We start from the raw sequence: 19,266 nt of genomic DNA on the forward strand, positions 1-19,266 counted from the left end.
AGAACGTGGTTATTATGTTCTAGACACGTTTAACGAGAACGTTGCAAGAACATTTGTGTCCAGTTTTCTGTGGGTTAGGAGAATATTCCATCAACATCCCACCAAACATACACAGAACATGGTTGCCATGTTCTCAGAACATAAGCTATTCATGTTCTAGACATGCAGAAGTTAAACATTCACATATCCAGCTTCCTGTGGGTTAGGAGAATATTCCATCAATGTCCCACCAAACACAGTTGCCATGTTCCCAGAATATATATTATTAGGAGAATATTCCATCAATGTCCCACCAAACACAGTTGCCATGTTCCCAGCATATATATTATTAGGAGAATATTTCATCAATGTCCCACCAAACACAGTTGCCATGTTCCCAGCATATATATTATTAGGAGAATATTCCATCAATGTCCCACCAAACACAGTTGCCATGTTCCCAGAATATATATTATTAGGAGAATATTCCATCAATGTCCCACCAAACACAGTTGCCATGTTCCCAGAATATATATTATTAGGAGAATATTCCATCAATGTCCCACCAAACACAGTTGCCATGTTCCCAGAATATATATTATTAGGAGAATATTTCATCAATGTCCCACCAAACACAGTTGCCATGTTCCCAGAATATATATTATTAGGAGAATATTTCATCAATTGAGCACATCTTGTTACTGAGCCAATCAAGGACCTGAGTTATCCATTCATAGTACTTTGTTTGTCAAAGATACTCACACACAGTGCCTTGAACATACAGTACATGTTCATTTATACAGTCATTATTATTCAACATGTCCTCACCTGGAATTTGAACTCACATCCTCTTGGTCCACAGTACTCCAATCTTCCTGCTATGCCACCATGGCTGTGTCATGTATCAGTTAATCTGTCTATTCTCACTTATTGAAGGGCTTTCTGTCTAGTTGTCTAATGTTGGAGGGACATATTCACCAGCTTTAATGATACCCCTGAATCACTATGATCAATACAATCTTTGATTGAGTGTACTTTTAACAGAGTTGAGATTCACTTCAAAGTGCATTCACTCTATTGCTTACGCCTATCAAGTTGTGTAAGATCTTCACAAATGCCCATGGAGGAGGGGTTCGGGTTTAATCTTGACAGGGCCGAACTGTACTTGCCCAATAATGACACGGTGCAGTGATATTCCTTATAGGGACAGTGGTTAGGGCATTTCTCATTGGTGCTGTTGGCCTGAGTTCGAGACCCTTTACCGGAGTCCCCCTACTCTCACGTTCTCAGCAAAACACGTTAATGTCATTATTGCCCTTTTGAAATGCATTTATCAACCATTCCAATTGTTTCTATGGATATTTCATTAGAGCACTTGGAAATGTCGTTTTTGCATCTTTCTTTATTATCATAATGGTTTACAGATGTCTCCTCATTCACGCATCTCTGGAACTGGCTTTGTGCCTTTTTGTGCACGACCTCCAGATGCTTCTGCAGGCTTCGATGTGGTGTTTCTGGACAAAGAGATCAATGCTGCCTTTGCAGAGTTTTCATTTGACTAAAATGTTTGTTCTCTTTCTCCGCGAACAACTCCAAAATAATGGAAGCGTTTCCAGAATAAGCGGGTTGACAACCCGAGGACAAGGCTTTTTAGCACGAGGACAAGGCTTTAAGAAATACGTGTAACATGCCGGTATCGTTCTGAAAGTAATATACAGGTTACTTGGGAAAGTAACTAATAATATTACAATATTTGAAGACAGTTACTTGTTGTATTACTCTGTTACTCATAAAAGTAACTGTAAGTAATTATTACCCTGGTCTGAAGTGATCCTTCTGGAAATTGTCTGTTTTTCCACATTAAAACTTGGAGATGTCTATGATGTGTACTGTTTTGGTATTACTGGCGTCATCATTGCTTAAATGGCAAACGTGAGAATGTACATGAGAACGTACAGACACGCTACTGCAAATATACACATTCTGAGAATATGGCAACCATGTTCTGGGTACACAGTATGTTTCTATCAGAAGCAACACTACCACCTGGGACCATGTATCGGCAGCAAGTCTGGACTGTTCCAGAGAGAAAGGCAATGCCGAGAGCTGATGTGGTTCCTTATCAGGGACACATTGTTCTACATGGTATACGTGGTGTGGATTTGAAGAAGACACAGAGCATTCTCTTTGAGATGCTTAGCTTTCAATGCAAAAACAATTAGATCAGATGGGTGTGTTGTGACTGTTGCCAAATAATGACATTAACATACTGTATGTTGCCAAGGAAATGAGAGGGGTGAATCCCCTGAGCCGGTCTCAAACACAGGCCACCAGGACCAATGACAAACACACTAACCACTCTCCTAATTAGGTATACAGTATCTTTAGGGCATGTGCTTATTGGACCAGAAAAGTTATGCCCTGTCCAGATGAACTCTTAATGTAGATCTGAAACAACTTGATAGGTGTAAACAATAGGGTGAGTGCACTTTGCAGTGGACCTCAGCTCTGTTAAAAGACACCTTTATTGATCATAGTGGTTCAGGAGCACCTTTAAAACAGGTTAACATGCCCCACCAAACACTAGACAACTACACGGAAAGTCCTTCAATTGTGGAAATTAGCACATCAGATCAACGATGACAGAATAGTCAAATAAAGTGAGAACTAATAGAGACATGACGGTGTATCTGAATGCTGGGAACCAAGAGGTTGCGAGAACATGGCAACCATGTTCTGTGTATGTTTGATGTGACGTTGTTGGAACATTCTCCTAAACCTCAGAAAGCTGGACACGGGGATGTTGTTGCAACTTTCCCATGAAATGTGTCTTGAACGTTAAATGTTGTATATTCCGAGAACATTGTAACCACGTTCTAGATAAGTTCTACTTGACATTAAGGGGAATGTTCTCCTAACTTTAACACTAAACATGCTGAAAAGGTTCTCAGAAGGTTCTTGCTAACATGGCTCCCCTAACTAATGGAAAACTGGAAACAAACATTAGGGGAACATTGCGGGTAACAAATACGTTCTCTCTCCCTAGAATTGTTAGCTGGGGGTAACTAGTAATGGTTCAGTGAAAATGCAATATCCTGTCATTCTGCTTGGCTAAACAATACCATCTCTTTGCAGACGACACTGCGAGATGAATTGCCCGTGTTTCCTCCACCTCTGAGACTGTGTTCTTCCTTGTCCCTGCCTCTTCTGAGTGTCTCCCAAATGCTGTGTTGTTGTTCAATGATTATTTATAATGTCGTTTTCCCCCCCCCGATAGGGGCAGATACAAGTAATAACACAGACGCATTGAATCTCCAACAGTCAGATGCATTTCACCACCGTGCTACAGCCTATTCGTGTTTCTGTAGAAGAAGTCCTTGAAGTTGTCGTGCTTGTTTAAAATACTCTACTCCTTTAGGATGCACCAGAGTGGCTTCTGAAGGGATTCTATCAATTATGCCCAGGCTGTTAGCTGTTGTTGTACCTAGGGGTTCCCAGCCAGTGGTAGTGTCAGTCCTACTCCCTGTCTGTGGTGTCCCCTTTCATACTGCATGTGTGGCTCTCGGCCCTCAGCCCTCACACCCTGTGTCCTATGTGTCACTACACCTGCTTTCATTTACTGTTATTACACCCACGACACGGACATACACGTTATCGTTTCGGCAACTGTTTTGATAATTTAACAATCGAACTGAATAGCTGCCACCGCTCAAATGAAAAAACAAATGAATCGTTCTTGATTGTCAACAACAGTGCAAATAATCCTTAAAGAGAAGCACTTAGTTAGATGTCACATCAGACTTACAGTAATGGTGAGCTGGCACATCACAAACCGAGACATTCAAGGAAGTTTTATCTAAATGTTCTTATAGCAGTAGACCATCATCTTAGATAAAGAAATAAGCAACAACTTGCTTGGTTAGCTGTACTAGTACTCAATTGACCAGTATTGAAATGCTCCCTATTTAACAGTGGTCTACTGCGCAACGGTAGCTAAATTTGTAGAGGTAGCTTGTTTAAAGCAATGGGACATAGGTTATTATCTTCAGCATTAGACGCTAAGCTAGGCTAGGTTATGAGGAGCCACAGGCATTCGGAACATAGGAACAAGAGGACATGACATCACAGGATATGACATCAGATATATAGTTAAGTACTTCCTGTCTAACCTCTAACCCCAATTTACTTTCTGCCACTAGCTTAATGAAGGTTTTAGACAGCGGCAGCAAGTAGACAAAAACGTTTCTTGTGAAACTTGATCTTTCTAGAACAGCACTGTTGCCATTGGAGATATCTCTGAAGAGGGGAAAACAAGACTTTAATTATCTTACTCTCTTCACAGATATCTCCCAAGAAAATCCGGTCGGCCGAAACACCCTTGCGAAAAGTATGACTTCTACTACCCTTCAATTCCCTTTTCTGTTCTTCTCTTTTCTCTTCCTTTTTCGGTCACACACAATCACATCCACAAACCTCTGTTTCCTTTTACTGCATCTTTCCGGCACTACCTGGCCACATGCATTCAGTCGGAGGTAGTGTGTTAAGGTCGTGGTAGGGGAGGGGCATAGTACATATGACATATTTTTGCTAGTTCTTATTTTCAATCATACGCATGACCCCGAAAAGTCACTATTCTGTAACCATAGCAGAATGTTGTTGAATTTTTATTTGTATATAGTATTTATTTCCGAGTGCTCGCATTGATGTGCTGATATGGATGTGAAGTGCGCCCTCCCATGGCCTGCTATACAGAGCTGACATGGGTTCAAATACCATTTGAAATATTTGTTTTATACAGCAACGGTGCTTGATTGAGCTTGACTGTTGCCATGAAACCAATAGAAAAGCCTAGAAAGTGTAAACCCCACCCACCTGGCCTTCCAAGCAGGCGAAAGCAAGTGGTAAAAGTATTTGAAAGATTTCAAATAGTACTTGAACCCAGGTTCGATACAGAGCCAGAAGGGAAACCGGTCGTAAGGGTTTTGCATGTTTTTCAGAACCCTCTCTGCCGTTCCCCAGAACCTTCCCTGCTCAGCCAACAACTAACTAACCGACTGGCCTGAGCCAGTCCCATTACTCAGCTCCAGCTCGCATACACACAAACCCGCACACACACACTGCAGCTCCTCTCATCTGGTAACTCATCAATGTTTCTCTCCACATAAATGAATGACATATGATGTGCAGTCTCTGGGTCGTGAAGGGACGATACGGAATAGTTATAGTTCCCTATTTGAAGATGAACAGTAGGTTCTCTTAATGTTTTATAAATGGCTTATAAATAGATCATAAGTGGTATATAAATGATTGGTTCTGTGATTTCAATCTTGTTTTTCTGCTTTTGAGAGCAAAGGCGAAGGTATCAGCGACTGTAGTGAACCAAACAACCATATTGTTGCTTTCCTCTTTCCTCCTCCCTCTTTCTCATCTCTCCTGTCTTTGTTGGTCTCATTAGAGGCATGTGCAGCCATGTGTGTGTGTGTGTGTGTGTGTGTGTGTGTGTGTGTGTGTGTGTGTGTGTGTGTGTGTGTGTGTGTGTGTGTGTGTGTGTGTGTGTGTGTGTGTGTGTGTGTGTGTGCGCGTATGGCTGAGTCACAGGGTGGGTTGTGCTATATTTATCTCTCTGTGTTGGTCTGATGTCCCTCTCTCTTTGTTGTAATGACACATGAGTGATGCTACTCTACCTCTGGCTGGCAGGCCCCTCCAGCACTGTGTCGAGATGTGTGTGTGCGTGTATGTGTGTGTGTGTGTGTGTATGTGTGTGTATCTACGTGCGTGTTCCTTTGCCTGGCAGTCTCCTAGCATTCTCATTGGTTCTGTAAAGGGGACAGAGGAAAAGGTCAGGGTGACGTGTGTGTGTTTTGGTAGGGTTAGGAAGGTTGGTGCGGTCATTGTTGCTCAAATAACTCCCAACATCGCCCTCTGGCTGGCACTCATAGTTTATTCATTTTCTCCCCTTCAATCTCCTCCTTCACTTGTTTCCCTTCATGCTCCCCTCTCCTTTCTACCCTACTTCCCTTCTTCCCATCTGTTCTACCCTACCCCCTCCACTCTCCTCTCCTCTGCTCCACCCCCCCCTACTTTCTCTCCTTTAGAAGGTTTGGGTCTGTATGCACTCTCTCCTCTCTCCCAGATGGAAGTATATCACTACCTTTATTCTGTATTCTTCCCCGTCTTCTCATCCAAGCCCCAGAAGTAGGCTAACGCAAAGCACTAACAGCATTTCCATGTCTAAAACATCTCTGTGGCCCTGAGGGAGAGAGTGAGCTACAGTAGCTGGCTTTGGGTTGGAGAGATAGAGCTAGCCATTGGATTATCGGTGGCGGTGAGATGTTTTATGTTCTTGAGCCCACCACCAACCCCCTTCTTCAGAGGAACACTTTATTACCAAGCGTCGTAATATTAAGCTCAGTAGTTTTTTTTGTATTAGAAATATGGTTGGATATGTTATTTTCCCTCCTTTCAAAAAGCCGTCCAATGTTTGCCCATCGTCAATTCCTCCCATTTGACAACATTGTACACTCTGGCAGTGAGGGGGTTAATATCGGTGTGAGGATCATGCAGCACATTAGCTTGACACCCTCATGGTGCCAGATCCTGTGACGTACTGGGGATAATTGACCCTGAAGGGCCACAGGGACAGTGGTGTGTGTGTGTTTGTGGAGATGGGGATGGGGGGGTTCTATATCCTCAGCTGTGTCCCTGGTTTACAGTAAGGCAATAAGAAGCCGTACATGGTACTGGGGGAGATAGACTGGGTCGGGACAAGGGTCAGTGTGACTATACACTGGCTGATGGTAGCATTCTGAGATTTACAACTACAGACTTCAAGTAGATCAGTCACAAGGACTATGCTATAGACTTAGCAAGAGTAGAGCAGCGTGTGTGTATTTGTGTGTGTGAGAGACTGGTACACTGAAAAGAATATGTCCAGCCCGCCGAGAAGTGTGTGTACAGTAATACTACTGTGAGAGATTGTGGTGTGTGTGTTTGGTTGGCCACTGGAAATGTCAGTGGCTCAGTGACAGAGTCATTGACAACAGGACGTCATTGCACCGTGCCAATCCCCCCGGCATGTGACGGGGGAAAACAGATCTGGATAGGGGCGGTGTGTGTGTGTGTGCGTGCGTGCGTGTGTGCGTATGTGCATGCTGGCATGTGAGAGTGTACGGCGTGCTGGGTTCCAGGAGTTGCAGCTGGGCAGAGTGAGTTATGGTGGGGGTAGATGGGGGTGGGTATAAGGAGGGCCTAGAGGCCCACACCACAGATGAGAGGGGAAAGCGTTGGCTGGCCCAGAGGAGAAGACAGGAAGAGAGACAGGGACTACCAGTGTCAATGTGTGAGAGAGAGAGAGCTACAACACTGGAGTCCCACAGAGAAACGATTCATGCACTCTCACAGGTGGAGTATTATGGCTGTTCAAGTTGTGTCAACAGCCGTTGATACACTGGTAGAGGTTTCATCTGTCGTTTATTTTATGGGGGAGTTTCTCTGTCAGCAAACTGAAATGTTGTTATGTTAAGTCGGAGTTTAGGGTCTTCAAACGTGTTGTTTCTTTTGCTGTGAGTTGTGTGGGTCACACTATGCAGTGTGTTGATGTGTTCTCTACTGCGGTCAGCTATTTGGAGGGTGAAGGATTTATGTTCATCCGCTGTGTTTTCATGGGCTTATATAGTGGTTAACTGTCACCTTACAGTGTCTGACTGAAGTCGACCAATTTGAAGTGTTGTTTAGGAGAAGTGTGACGTTTGGTGCAAGTATGACAGAGTTATTTTGGTTCAGGAGCAGCGTCCAGGTGCTATGATTTCTGCCCTTAAACCGGATGGGACCGGGAGGGAGGGAGAGGGAGAGGGAGAGGGAGAGGGAGAGGGAGAGGGAGGGAGAGAGAGAGAGAGGGAGAGAGAGAGAGAGAGAGAGAGGGAGAGGGAGAGGGAGGGAGAGGGGAGGGAGAGAGGGAGAGAGAGGGGAGGGAGAGGGAGAGGGAGAGGGAGAGGGAGAGGGAGAGGGAGGGAGAGAGAGAGAGAGGGAGGGAGAGGGAGAGAGGGAGAGAGGGAGAGGGGGAGAGGGAGAGAGAGGGAGAGGTAGGGAGAGGGAGAGGGAGAAAGGGGAGAGGAGAGAGAGAGGAGAGGGAGAGGGAGAGGGAGAGAGAAGGAGAGGGAGAGGGAGAGGGAGAGAGAGGAGAGGGAGAGGGAGAGGGAGAGAGAAGGAGAGGGAGAGGGAGAGAGAGGGAGAGGGAGAGTGAGGGAGAGGGAGAGTGAGGGAGAGGGAGAGGGAGAGAGAGGGAGAGAGACAGAGAGGGAGAGGGAGAGGGAGAGGGAGAGGGAGAGGGAGGGAGAGAGGGAGAGGGAGAGTGTCAGGTGCCGAAACGACTATTTGAACAGCGAAGTGTAGGGTTAAAGAGTTCACACGTTACACAGAGCACCAAGACACAATTCATCTTACCACTGGAGGTGTTAGTGGCACTGGGTTCTCTCCAAATCAACTTCCTCCACTGAGAATGGATAGTACTCAGAGTGTTCAGTTGACAGTACCCCAGACTTCCCATGATCTGTCTGTCAATGAACTGCATGACTGTATTACTTTGCTTCAATAATGAATGACTAATGAATAATAGTTTGCCCAGTGTTGGTTGTTGAAAGGCCACTTATTTTATTATATCGTTTTCCGGTGTCTATTATCTGCATGTCAATTTGATTGTACTCCAAATTCGGTTTATCTTTGTATTTTCACACACACACACACACACGCACACGAACGCACGCACACGCACGCACGCACGCACGAACGCACGCACACACACACACACACGCACACGCACGCACGCACTTACACACGCACGCACGTGCACGCACGCACACACACACATACGCACGCACACGCACACACACGTACGCACGCACGCACACACACAAACTCCTAGACAGAGCAGAGCATCTGTATTTCTTGGCAGTCATAGAGGCTGAAGTGGATGGCATTGATTTAAGCCTCTTTTTATCTTTCTTTACCTCCATCCTCTCGCTCTGTGTTCATCTCTCATTCCTGTCATTCACAGACACAGTCTCTAAGTCTCAGAGCCTTCGGAGTCACGGTCAGAGAGAGATTTGACACACTCACACACACACACACTCTGTGTCTACATCGGAGGTGGATCATTGTGGATCATTCGGGTCTCATTGTGACTGTGCACTCAGTTGACCAGCGGTGGGGAGATTCATTGCATGGGTCTACTGCACCCCCTGGTGGTTAGTTTTAGCCTGTCCCTGTGACTCCCCTGTTACGCCGTAGAAATACATTGAGGACCCACTGTATCTACCCGTATACTCACTAGCCCTAGTTAGGAGGACACCATGTGGCACAACAAGCTATTGTGAAAGTCAAAGTGATATGGTATCCATGGCTTTCTACTGTCAGTAGCCTGAACACCAATGAGACAAGGAGAAGAAGATAGGCAAATGTGATTTTATTTATCTGTTATTTTACCAGGTAAGTTGACTGAGAACACGTTCTCATTTGCAGCAACGACCTGGGGAATAGTTACAGGGGAGAGGAGGGGGATGAATGAGCCAATTGTAAACTGGGGATTATTAGGTGGCCGTGATGGTTTGAGGGCCAGATTGGGAATTTAGCCAGGATACTCTTACAATAAGTGCCATGGGATCTTTAATGACCTCAGAGAGTCAGGACACCCGTTTAACGTCCCCCTACACAGGACAGTGTCCCCAATCACTGCCCGCGGGCATTGGGATATACTGGCCCTCCAACACCACTTCCAGCAGCATCTGGTCTCCCATCCAGGAACTGACCAGGACCAACCCTGCTTAGCTTCAAAAGCAAGCCAGCAGCATCTGGTCTCCCATCCAGGAACTGACCAGGACCAACCCTGCTTAGCTTCAGAAGCAAGCCAGCAGCATCTGGTCTCCCATCCAGGAACTGACCAGGACCACCCCTGTTTAGCTTCAGAAGCAAGCCAGCAGCATCTGGTCTCCCATCCAGGAACTGACCAGGACCAACCCTGCTTAGCTTCAGAAGCAAGCCAGCAGCATCTGGTCTCCCATCCAGGAACTGACCAAGACCAACCCTGCTTAGCTTCAGAAGCAAGCCAGCAGCATCTGGTCTCCCATCCAGGAACTGACCAGGACCAACCCTGCTTAGCTTCAGAAGCAAGCCAGCAGCATCTGGTCTCCCATCCAGGAACTGACCAGGACCAACCCTGCTTAGCTTCAGAAGCAAGCCAGCAGCATCTGGTCTCCCATCCAGGAACTGACCAGGACCAACCCTGCTTAGCTTCAGAAGCAAGCCAGCAGCATCTGGTCTCCCATCCAGGAACTGACCAGGACCAACCCTGCTCTGCTTCAGAAGCAAGCCAGCAGCATCTGGTCTCCCATCCAGGAACTGACCAGGACCAACCCTGCCTAGCTTCAGAAGCAAGCCAGCAGCATCTGGTCTCCCATCCAGGAACTGACCAGGACCAACCCTGCTTAGCTTCAGAAGCAAGCCAGCAGCATCTGGTCTCCCATCCAGGAACTGACCAGGACCAACCCTGCTCTGCTTCAGAAGCAAGCCAGCAGCATCTGGTCTCCCATCCAGGAACTGACCAGGACCAACCCTGCTCTGCTTCAGAAGCAAGCCAGCAGCATCTGGTCTCCCATCCAGGAACTGACCAGGACCAACCCTGCTTAGCTTCAGAAGCAAGCCAGCAGCATCTGGTCTCCCATCCAGGAACTGACAAGGACCAACCCTGCTTAGCTTCAGAGGCAAGCCAGCAGCATCTGGTCTCCCATCCAGGAACTGACCAGGACCAACCCTGCTGAGCTTCAGAAGCAAGCCAGCAGCATCTGGTCTCCCATCCAGGAACTGACCAGGACCAACCCTGCTTAGCTTCAGAAGCAAGCCAGCAGCATCTGGTCTCCCATCCAGGGACTGACCAGGACCAACCCTGCTCTGCTTCAGAAGCAAGCCAGCAGCATCTGGTCTCCCATCCAGGGACTGACCAGGACCAACCCTGCTCTGCTTCAGAAGCAAGCCAGCAGCATCTGGTCTCCCATCCAGGGACTGACCAGGACCAACCCTGCTCTGCTTCAGAAGCAAGCCAGCAGCATCTGGTCTCCCATCCAGGAACTGACCAGGACCAACCCTGTTTAGCTTCAGAAGCAAGCCAGCAGCATCTGGTCTCCCATCCAGGAACTGACCAGGACAGACCCTGCTTAGCTTCAGAAGCAAGCCAGCAGCATCTGGTCTCCCATCCAGGAACTGACCAAGACCAACCCCGCTTAGCTTCAGAAGCAAGCCAGCAGCATCTGGTCTCCCATCCAGGGACTGACCAGGACCAACCCTGCTCTGCTTCAGAAGCAAGCCAGCAGCATCTGGTCTCCCATCCAGGGACTGACCAGGACCAACCCTGCTCTGCTTCAGAAGCAAGCCAGCAGCATCTGGTCTCCCATCCAGGGACTGACCAGGACCAACCCTGCTCTGCTTCAGAAGCAAGCCAGCAGCATCTGGTCTCCCATCCAGGAACTGACCAGGACCAACCCTGCTTAGCTTCAGAAGCAAGTCAGCAGCATCTGGTCTCCCATCCAGGAACTGACCAGGACCAACCCTGCTTAGCTTCAGAGTTAAGCCAGCAGCATCTGGTCTCCCATCCAGGAACTGACCAGGACCAACCCTGTTTAGCTTCAGAGGCAAGCCAGCAGCATCTGGTCTCCCATCCAGGAACTGACCAGGACCAACCCTGCTCTGCTTCAGAAGCAAGCCAGCAGCATCTGGTCTCCCATCCAGGGACTGACCAGGACCAACCCTGCTCTGCTTCAGAAGCAAGCCAGCAGCATCTGGTCTCCCATCCAGGGACTGACCAGGACCAACCCTGCTCTGCTTCAGAGGCAAGCCAGCAGCATCTGGTCTCCCATCCAGGGACTGACCAGGACCAACCCTGCTCTGCTTCAGAAGCAAGCCAGCAGCATCTGGTCTCCCATCCAGGGACTGACCAGGACCAACCCTGCTCTGCTTCAGAAGCAAGCCAGCAGCATCTGGTCTCCCATCCAGGAACTGACCAGGACCAACCCTGCTTAGCTTCAGAAGCAAGCCAGCAGCATCTGGTCTCCCATCCAGTAACTGACCAGGACCAACCCTGCTTAGCTTCAGAGGCAAGCCAGCAGCATCTGGTCTCCCATCCAGGAACTGACCAGGACCAACCCTGCTTAGCTTCAGAAGCAAGCCAGCAGCATCTGGTCTCCCATCCAGGAACTGACCAGGACCAACCCTGCTCTGCTTCAGAAGCAAGCCAGCAGCATCTGGTCTCCCATCCAGGGACTGACCAGGACCAACCCTGCTCTGCTTCAGAAGCAAGCCAGCAGCATCTGGTCTCCCATCCAGGAACTGACCAGGACCAACCCTGCTTAGCTTCAGAAGCAAGCCAGCAGCATCTGGTCTCCCATCCAGGAACTGACCAGGACCAACCCTGTTTAGCTTCAGAGGCAAGCCAGCAGCATCTGGTCTCCCATCCAGGAACTGACCAGGACCAACCCTGCTCTGCTTCAGAAGCAAGCCAGCAGCATCTGGTCTCCCATCCAGGAACTGACCAGGACCAACCCTGCTCTGCTTCAGAAGCAAGCCAGCAGCATCTGGTCTCCCATCCAGGGACTGACCAGGACCAACCCTGCTCTGCTTCAGAAGCAAGCCAGCAGCATCTGGTCTCCCATCCAGGGACTGACCAGGACCAACCCTGCTCTGCTTCAGAGGCAAGCCAGCAGCATCTGGTCTCCCATCCAGGTACTGACCAGGACCAACCCTGCTCTGCTTCAGAAGCAAGCCAGCAGCATCTGGTCTCCCATCCAGGGACTGACCAGGACCAACCCTGCTCTGCTTCAGAAGCAAGCCAGCAGCATCTGGTCTCCCATCCAGGAACTGACCAGGACCAACCCTGCTTAGCTTCAGAAGCAAGCCAGCAGCATCTGGTCTCCCATCCAGTAACTGACCAGGACCAACCCTGCTTAGCTTCAGAGGCAAGCCAGCAGCATCTGGTCTCCCATCCAGGAACTGACCAGGACCAACCCTGCTTAGCTTCAGAAGCAAGCCAGCAGCATCTGGTCTCCCATCCAGGAACTGACCAGGACCAACCCTGCTCTGCTTCAGAAGCAAGCCAGCAGCATCTGGTCTCCCATCCAGGGACTGACCAGGACCAACCCTGCTCTGCTTCAGAAGCAAGCCAGCAGCATCTGGTCTCCCATCCAGGAACTGACCAGGACCAACCCTGCTTAGCTTCAGAAGCAAGCCAGCAGCATCTGGTCTCCCATCCAGGAACTGACCAGGACCAACCCTGCTTAGCTTCAGAGGCAAGCCAGCAGCATCTGGTCTCCCATCCAGGAACTGACCAGGACCAACCCTGCTTAGCTTCAGAAGCAAGCCAGCAGCATCTGGTCTCCCATCCAGGAACTGACCAGGACCAACCCTTCTTAGCTTCAGAAGCAAGCCAGCAGCATCTGGTCTCCCATCCAGGGACTGACCAGGACCAACCCTGCTCTGCTTCAGAAGCAAGCCAGCAGCATCTGGTCTCCCATCCAGGGACTGACCAGGACCAACCCTGCTCTGCTTCAGAAGCAAGCCAGCAGCATCTGGTCTCCCATCCAGGGACTGACCAGGACCAACCCTGCTTAGCTTCAGAAGCAAGCCAGCAGCATCTGGTCTCCCATCCAGGGACTGACCAGGACCAACCCTGCTTAGCTTCAGAAGCAAGCCAGCCGTGGTATGCAGGGTGGTATGCTGCAAAGGCAATGAGACAGAGCTGAAGCTTTCAAATATCACAAATTGACTATGTGGATCTATTGCACTGTACTGTACTCACCTTCCATTCCTCCCTTCCATGACTTATCTTGACATATAGACATATAGATTTCAATTTGCAGCATATTATTATTATTATATTATTATATAATATATATGTATATTCAACTAAACCCTACTCAGGTATAACACGTCTGGTTCAATTGGTTTTGATATATTCTCCTATATCGCCTACAGTGACTGACCTTGGGAGACGTGAAGGTGTGTGTGTGTGTGTGTGTGTGTGTGTGTGTGTGTGTGTGTGTGTGTGTGTGTGTGTGTGTGTGTGTGTGTGAGTGTGTGTGTGTGTGAAAGACAGAGAGAGAGAGAGAGTTAAAGGAAGGAAGAATAAGTGAAGTTAACTTTCTGACAGGACTTGGACTTAGATTAATGACTGTCCGTGTGCAATTAAGGCATGGTGAGTGGCTGTCTATCTGGCTGTGTCAGTGTGCACGCGGGCTTGCATGTGTGCGTTTGTTCGTCCGTGCGTGCGTGCGTGTGTGTGTGTGAAATGAAACCAGAGTGAGCTCCTGTCTCTCTCAAAGCAGTGGGAAGAAGATAACACCGGGATGCTCCTACTAGAGAGCCCTTAATTGATCTCCTCGTCTCTGTGTGGAGGCCAGTGGATCAGGAAGTTCCAGCGACAGTGATTAACTCATTGAAAAACTCCTGGAGAGAGAGAGAGAGAGAGAGAGAGAGAGATGTGTTTTCCAGCAAACAATTCTTGGTTTTTATTTATTTTTTATTTCACCTTTATTTTACCAGGTAGGCTAGTTAGGAACAAGGTCTGCATTATGCACTTAAGGGATACAGCCATATGCTTGTCTTTGATGTTATCTGTAACACCCACTAGCCTCTATGTGGTGAGTATCTAATGTAGGCCTAGCATGATTCATGGGTCCTGGGGCTGGTAGTAGAGCATTTCCCCAGAGAGGTCAGGGGGAACGGGTCAGAGCGGTTTAGGCCTGGGGGTCTTTTCTGGGCTGCCCTAGTCTCCCGGGGGGAGATGACACATCCTACATCTAACAAACAGAAATACAATTCTAAATAGGCAGCCATTTTGAAAAAGAGAAATGGCATGTGTTTGTTTGTTGTCGTGTCATTACAATAGTCACAAGAGTTGGCTAAAGCACAGATGAGCCCAGGCTAATATCTCTGCTCTAGGGCCAGGGGCCTCATTTATAACCGTTGAGTAATTTTCACTCTAAATATATGCGCGCGCCATTTCTGAAAAGAATAAGTAAGTAGAAAAATATTATGATTTATAAACTTGGTGTTTCTAGCAACGTGTGTCCCCTGCCCACCAGAGATGTGTTTCTTTTTCTGTCTTCTATTTCCTGTGTTTGAGGTGTGCAAAATCCAGTTGTCTCTTAAGTCTCGCTGTGTTGATTGCTTTCATTTGACTTCTGCGACTCTGTCATACTCTTTCACACGCGTGTGCCTGATTGTTCCCCCCCTTTAACGCTGCGGAATACTGAATACGGAATACTATTGAATACTGAATACGGAATACTATTGAATACTGAATACGGAATACTATTGAATACTGAATACGGAATACTATTGAATACTGAATACGGAATACTATTGAATACTGAATACGGAATACTATTGAATACTGAATACGGAATACTATTGAATACTGCGGAAGTGTCTGTAATGACCTGTCACGTACATGGTAATGGCTGAAATGGGCTCAATGGAATACATTGTCCTTCCTTTGAATCTATAACAACGCCAAAGCTTCGCCAGGGATTTAACGTTACATTACAAGAACGAAAAGAAAGATTTTATTTTGATGGGTGTTCATTTTTAGTGGATTTAAAAAAAGAAAATGGGTATGTGTGTGTAGAGTCATTATATTGTGTGTGTGTGAGTGTGAGCAAATGATAGCGTGAGTATTTGTGTGTGTGTGTCAGAGTGTCAGTGTGTGGGAGTGTGTAGGACCTTGTGAGTGTGCATAGAGAAAGTGCAAAAATACAAATAAAATACAAGGGTCAACTCAGATAGTCTGGGTAGCCATTTTTTAATAGCTATTTAGCAGTCTTATGGCTTGGGGATAGAAGCTGTTCAGGAGTCTGTTGGTGTCAGACTTGATGCACCGGTACTGCTTGCCATGTGGAAGCAGAGGGAACAGTCTATGGCTTGGGTGGCTGGAGTCTTTGTAACGATTTTTGGGCTTGCCTTTCAAACCGCCTGATATAGAGGTCCTGGATGGCATGGAGCTAGACCCCAGTGATGTATTGTGCTGTCCGCACCACCAACTGTGGCGCCATATGATCAAGGGGTATGCTATTGCTATACCAAGCAGTGATGCAGCCAATCAAGATGCTCTCAATGGTACAGCTCAATGGTACAACTTTTTGAGGATTTGAGGGCCCATGCCAAACTTTTTTCAACCTCCTAAGAGGGAAGAGGTGCTGTCGCGCCTTCTTCATTTCGTAATGAAGCCGGTGACGGAGGTGGTTAGCTCATTGATGTTATTGGTGGAGTCTTTGAAACATATTTCCAATCAGCGCTAGCAAAGCAGTCCTGGTGCATAATCTCTGATTCTGGTAACCATTTCTCAACGGAGCGAGTCACGGGTACTTCCTGTTTGAGCTTCTGCTTGTAAACAGGAGACAGGAGTATGGAGTAATGATCTGATTTGCCAAATGTAAGATAAGGGTGGGCCTTCTATGCTTGATTGTGGGTAGAATAACAGTGGTCTATGACTTTATCGCCCTTAGTGGCGAGGGAGACGTGTTGATGGATGTTGGGAATCACGTCTTAATGACGAAGATTTAAAATCACAACCTCTGGATGTAAGTTTTCCTGCTTGTTCATAGCTTTGTACAGTTTGCTAAGTGCCAGCTTGTTATTTTTCTTGTCCTGAGGTGGAATGTATACAACAGTCACGATAACAGCTGAAAACTCCCTCAGGAGGTAGAAGGGTCAGCATTTGACTATCAGGCATTCCAAGATGGGTGTACAATGGGTCGACACTTCCACCGCTCTCGAGTCAGCATACCAGTTGTTGTTTATGAAGAGGCAAACCCCTCCCCCATTTGATTTCCCTGACTCCATTGTCCTGTCCGCACGGTGAATAGAGAATCCATCAAGTTGGATTGCCAAGCGAAAGCCAGCCAATTCACAGACATAACCCCTTTCTTCCGGACAAGCTAAACACCTTCTTCGCTTGCTTTGAGGAAAACAACACCATGCCACCAATGTGGGCCGCAGCCACTTATGAGGACTGTGTGCTCCCAATATCCATGGCTGATGTGAGTAAGACATTCAAGCATGTTAACCCTCGCAAGGCTGCCGGCCCAGATGACATCCCAAGCCGCATCCTCAGAGCATGTGCAGAATTTTATGAACATACCGTATTCAATCTCTCCCTATTCCAGTCTGTTGTCATCACTTGCTTCAAGATGTCCACAATGGTTGCCATACCCAAGAAAGTGAAGGTAACTGAACTAAATGACTATCCCCTGTAGCACTCACTTCTGCCATCATGAAGTGCTTTGAGAGTCTTGTTAAGGATCATATCACCTCTTACCCTAGCCCCACTACAATTTGCACACCGCCCCAACAGATCCACAGAAGACGCAATTGCCATTGCACTGCACTCAGATTTATGAACATTATGTTTGGTGTTTGGGATTCTGTGTTTTTATATATATTGATGGCTATTTTTCAGTGTTACTTTTGATTTTGATATCACATGGATTAGCTTTTCTGCATCATTTATTTACAAAAAGTTTCAGATATTTGTTAGGAGGATGGAAAAAGACTACTCTTGAAACATTTTTGATATTTTCGTCAAAACAGAGATCAGGGTCCAGAGTAACTCCAAGGCCCTTCACAGTTTTATTTGAGATGACTGCACAACCGTCGAGATTCATTGTCAGATCCAACAGCAGATCTCTTTGTTTCTTGGGACCTAGAATGAGCATCTCCGATTTGTCCGAGGTTCAATGTAAAACATTTGGCGTCATCCACTTCCTTATGTCTGAAACACAGGCTGCCAGGGTATGTAATTTTGGAGCTTCACCATATCATCTAAATGTACAACTGTGTGTTGTCTACATAGCAGTGAAAGTTGACATCACCGATTGACATCACCAAGAGGTAGGATATACAGAATATACAGTATAGTGAAAACAATAATGGTCCTAGAACAGAACCATGAGGAACAATGAAACTTACCATTGATTTGTCAGAGGACAAACCATCCACAGAGACAAACATATCTTTCCGACAGATAAGATCTAAACCAGGCAAGAACTTGTCTGTGTAGACCAATTAGGGTTTCTAATCTCTCTAAAAGAATGTGGTGATCGATGGTGTCAAAAGCGGCACTAAGTTCTAGGAGCACGAGGACAGACGTAGAGCCTTGGTCTGATGCCATTAAATAGTCATTTACCACCTTCACGAATGTGGTCTCAGTACTACGATGGGGTCAAAAACTAGACTGGAGCATTTCGTTTGCGTTATTTGTCTTCGGGAAGGCAGTGAGACAAAATTCACAAATTATACAGCACGATGGCAGAGTCATGTCTTAAGTGTAAATGTGTAAAACTAACAATGACTCAATAATTCATACTTTCTGGGAATGCTATAAAGTCCAAAAGTTATGGGCAGAGCTAGAAAGTCTAGACTGTCAGAAGTATTACAATGTAAACTTACTTTTAATCTGTCTGTCTGCATATTCCAAGACATGGCATTTGGGGGTGTAATCTTGAAAGTATACATTTCTACTAAAACTTGGAAATATATTAATCCACTATCATTAACATTTTGAGAAGAAGGGAAATTCAATATAGGCCGATTCGCGTTTTTATTTTCCAGGTCAATGTTTTGTTTTTCAGGAGAGGCTTTTATTACTGACACCTTTAGTGACTCTGGTACATGTCCGGAGGATAGGGAGAAATGTATTATGTTCAACACAGGAGGGTCAAGCACAGGAAGTAGCTCTTTCAGTAGTTTAGTTGGAATAGGTAGGGCCCAGTAGACCGCTGGAAGGTTTAGAGGCCATGACTATTTGAATGAATATGTTGAGAGATACAGGATTAAAAAACTTGAGTTTCTCAATTGATCCGAGGTCCAGGCTGTTCTGTAACTACTCAGGACAATAGATTTTTGAAGAAATATGCAGATTCAAAGAGGAGTCCAAAATTTGTTTTATAATGATTATGATATTTTCGTCGAAGAAGTTAATGAATTCATCACTCCTCAAATGAAGGCTGTTCTCACTTGGGGAATGCTGCTTTTTAGCTTTGCAACAGTATCAAAAATACATTTTGGGTTGTTTTTATTCTTCTCTGCCAGGTTGGAAAAGTAGGCTGATTGAGCAGCAGTGAGAGCTTTTCGATATTGCACGGTACTGTCTTTCCAAGCTAGTCGGAACTCCGTTTCAATTTTCTGGAAGCTTGCTTCGGGACTCTGGTATTTTCTGTATACCAGGGAGCTAGTTTCTTGACTTTTTAA

At 46.7% G+C, this 19,266-nt stretch overlaps 1 protein-coding gene across 1 annotated transcript in view; it reads left to right on the forward strand.

The window, feature by feature from the left end:
• LOC135505711 (serine/threonine-protein kinase PAK 5-like) overlaps positions 1 to 19,266 on the forward strand; it is a 121,649-nt gene that overhangs the window by 12,199 nt on the left and 90,184 nt on the right.

The sequence above is a fragment of the Oncorhynchus masou genome, chromosome 19 (assembly GCF_036934945.1).
Source record: "Oncorhynchus masou masou isolate Uvic2021 chromosome 19, UVic_Omas_1.1, whole genome shotgun sequence".
In the NCBI taxonomy this organism is placed as follows: Eukaryota; Metazoa; Chordata; class Actinopteri; order Salmoniformes; family Salmonidae; genus Oncorhynchus; species Oncorhynchus masou.